This window comes from Phyllobates terribilis, unplaced genomic scaffold, assembly GCF_046119375.1.
Source record: "Phyllobates terribilis strain yellow unplaced genomic scaffold, ASM4611937v1 Scaffold_20__1_contigs__length_20440879, whole genome shotgun sequence".
NCBI lineage: Eukaryota > Metazoa > Chordata > Amphibia > Anura > Dendrobatidae > Phyllobates > Phyllobates terribilis.
In genome coordinates this window covers 17887916-17892756 of record NW_027362780.1, presented here as the reverse complement: position 1 = coordinate 17892756, position 4841 = coordinate 17887916, and positions in this window count along the sequence as shown.

The window sequence follows — 4841 nt, the reverse complement described above, 5'->3', positions numbered from 1 at the left end:
TTAATAAAGCATAGGACAAAACAACATACATACAATTTAATAAATCATAGGATAAAACAACATAAATACAATTTAATGAATCATAGGATAAACAACATAAATACAATTTAATAAAGCATAGGACAAAACAACATAAATACAATTTAATAAAGCATATGTTAAAACAACATAAATACAATTTAATAAAGCATAAGATAAAACAACATGAATATAATTTAGTAAAGCATAAGATAAAACAACATGAATATAATTTAATAAAGCATAGGTTAAAACAACATAAATACAATTTAAGAAAGCATAGGATAAAACTACTTAAATATAATTGAATAAAGCATAGGTTAAAACAACATAAATACAATTCAATAAAGCATAGGTTAAAACAACATAAATACAAGTTAATAAAGCATAGGATAAAACAACATAAATACAATTTAATAAAGCATAGGATAAAACAACATGAATACAATTTAATAAAGCATAGGATAAAACAACATAAATAAAATTTAATAAAGCATAGGTTAAAACAACATAAATACAATTTAATAAAGCATAGGACAAAACAAAATAAATACAATTTAATAAAGCATAGGTTAAAACAACATAAATACAAGTTAATAAATCATAGGATAAAACAACATAAATACAATTTAATAAAGCATAGGTTAAAACAACATAAATACAATTTAATAAAGCATAGGACAAAACAACATAAATTCAATTTAATAAAGCATAGTTTAAAACAACATAAATACAATTTAATAAGGCATAGGATAAAACCACAGAAATACAATTTAATAAAGCATAGGATAAAACAACATAAATACAATTTAATAAAGCATATTACAAAACAACATAAATACAATTTAATAAAGCATAGGATAAAACAACATAAATACAATTTAATGAAACATAGGATAAACAACATAAATACAATTTAATAAAGCATAGGACAAAACAACATAAATACAATTTAATAAAGCATATGTTAAAACAAAATAAAAACAATTTAATAAAGCATAAGATAAAACAACATGAATATAATTTAGTAAAGCATAAGATAAAACAACATAATACAATTTAATAAAGCATAGGACAAAACAACATAAATACAATTTAATAAAGCATATGTTAAAGCAACATAAATACAATTTAATAAAGCATAGGATAAAACAACATAAATACAATTTAATAAAGCATAGGATAAAACAACATAAATACAATTTAATAAAGCATAGGATAAAACAACATAAATACAATTTAATAAAGCATAGGATAAAACAACATGAATACAATTTAATAAAGCATAGGATAAAACAACATAAATACAATTTAATAAAGCATAGGTTAAAACAACATAAATACAATTTAATAAAGCATAGGACAAAACAACATAAATACAATTTAATAAAGCATAGGTTAAAACAACATAAATAAAAGTTAATAAAGCATAGGTTAAAACAACATAAATAAAAGTTAATAAAGCATAGGATAAAACAACATAAATACAATTTAATAAAGCATAGGATAAAACAACATGAATACAATTTAATAAAGCATAGGATAAAACAACATAAATACAATTTAATAAAGCATAGGTTAAAACAACATAAATACAATTTAATAAAGCATAGGACAAAACAACATAAATACAATTTAATAAAGCATAGGTTAAAACAACATAAATACAATTTAATATAGCGTAGGATAAAACAACATAAATTCAATTTAATAAAGCATAGGATAAAACAACATATATACAATTTAATAAAGCACAGGATAAAACAACATAAATACAATTTAATAAAGCATAGGATAAAACATCATAAATACAATTTAATAAAGCATAGGATAAAACAACATAAATAAAATTTAATAAAGCATAGGTTAAAACAACATAAATACAATTTAATAAAGCATAGGATAAAACAACATAAATACAATTTAATAAAGCATAGGACAAAACAACATAAATACAATTTAATAAAGCATAGGTTAAAACAACATAAATAAAAGTTAATAAAGCATAGGATAAAACAACATAAATACAATTTAATAAAGCATAGGATAAAACAACATGAATACAATTTAATAAAGCATAGGATAAAACAACATAAATACAATTTAATAAAGCATAGGTTAAAACAACATAAATTCAATTTAATAAAGCATAGGACAAAACAACATAAATACAATTTAATAAAGCATAGGTTAAAACAACATAAATACAATTTAATATAGCGTAGGATAAAACAACATAAATTCAATTTAATAAAGCATAGGATAAAACAACATATATACAATTTAATAAAGCACAGGATAAAACAACATAAATACAATTTAATAAAGCATAGGATAAAACATCATAAATACAATTTAATAAAGCATAGGATAAAACAACATAAATAAAATTTAATAAAGCATAGGTTAAAACAACATAAATACAATTTAATAAAGCATAGGACAAAACAACATAAATTCAATTTAATAAAGCATAGGATAAAACAACATAAATACAATTTAATAAAGCATAGGTTAAAACAACATAAATACAATTTAATAAAGCATAGGACAAAACAACATAAATTCAATTTAATAAAGCATAGTTTAAAACAACATAAATACAATTTAATAAGGCATAGGATAAAACCACAGAAATACAATTTAATAAAGCATAGGATAAAACAACATAAATACAATTTAATAAAGCATAGGATAAAACAACATAAATAAAATTTAATAAAGCATAGGATAAAACAACATAAATTCAATTTAATAAAGCATAGGATAAAACAACATAAATACAATTTAATAAAGCATAGGATAAAACAACATGAATACAATTTAATAAAGCATAGGATAAAACAACATAAATACAATTTAATAAAGCATAGGTTAAAACAACATAAATACAATTTAATAAAGCATAGGACAAAACAACATAAATACAATTTAACAAAGCATAGGCTAAAACAACATAAATACAATTTAATATAGCGTAGGATAAAACAACATAAATTCAATTTAATAAAGCATAGGATAAAACAACATATATACAATTTAATAAAGCACAGGATAAAACAACATAAATACAATTTAATAAAGCATAGGACAAAACAACATAAATTCAATTTAATAAAGCATAGGATAAAACAACATAAATACAATTTAATAAAGCATAGGACAAAACAACATAAATTCAATTTAATAAAGCATAGGATAAAACAACATAAATACAATTTAATAAAGCATAGGTTAAAACAACATAAATACAATTTAATAAAGCATAGGACAAAACAACATAAATTCAATTTAATAAAGCATAGTTTAAAACAACATAAATACAATTTAATAAAGCATAGGATAAAACCACAGAAATACAATTTAATAAAGCATAGGATAAAACAACATAAATACAATTTAATAAAGCATAGGATAAAACAACATAAATAAAATTTAATAAAGCATAGGATAAAACAACATAAATTCAATTTAATAAAGCATAGGATAAAACAACATAAATACAATTTAATAAAGCATAGGATAAAACAACATGAATACAATTTAATAAAGCATAGGATAAAACAACATAAATACAATTTAATAAAGCATAGGTTAAAACAACATAAATACAATTTAATAAAGCATAGGACAAAACAACATAAATACAATTTAACAAAGCATAGGTTAAAACAACATAAATACAATTTAATATAGCGTAGGATAAAACAACATAAATTCAATTTAATAAAGCATAGGATAAAACAACATATATACAATTTAATAAAGCACAGGATAAAACAACATAAATACAATTTAATAAAGCATAGGACAAAACAACATAAATTCAATTTAATAAAGCATAGGATAAAACAACATAAATACAATTTAATAAAGCATAGGTTAAAACAACATAAATAAAAGTTAATAAAGCATAGGATAAAACAACATAAATACAATTTAATAAAGCATAGGATAAAACAACATGAATACAATTTAATAAAGCATAGGATAAAACAACATAAATACAATTTAATAAAGCATAGGTTAAAACAACATAAATACAATTTAATAAAGCATAGGACAAAACAACATAAATACAATTTAATAAAGCATAGGTTAAAACAACATAAATACAATTTAATATAGCGTAGGATAAAACAACATAAATTCAATTTAATAAAGCATAGGATAAAACAACATATATACAATTTAATAAAGCACAGGATAAAACAACATAAATACAATTTAATAAAGCATAGGATAAAACATCATAAATACAATTTAATAAAGCATAGGATAAAACAACATAAATAAAATTTAATAAAGCATAGGTTAAAACAACATAAATACAATTTAATAAAGCATAGGACAAAACAACATAAATAAAATTTAATAAAGCATAGTTTAAAACAACATGAATACAATTTAATAAAGCACAGTATAAAACCACAGAAATAGAATTTAATAAAGCATAGGATAAAACAACATAAATACAATTTAATAAAGCATAGGACAAAACAACATACATACAATTTAATAAATCATAGGATAAAACAACATAAATACAATTTAATGAAACATAGGATAAACAACATAAATACAATTTAATAAAGCATAGGACAAAACAACATAAATACAATTTAATAAAGCATATGTTAAAACAACATAAATACAATTTAATAAAGCATAAGATAAAACAACATGAATATAATTTAGTAAAGCATAAGATAAAACAACATGAATATAATTTAATAAAGCATAGGTTAAAACAACATAAATACAATTTAAGAAAGCATAGGATAAAACTACTTAAATATTATTGAATAAAGCATAGGTTAAAA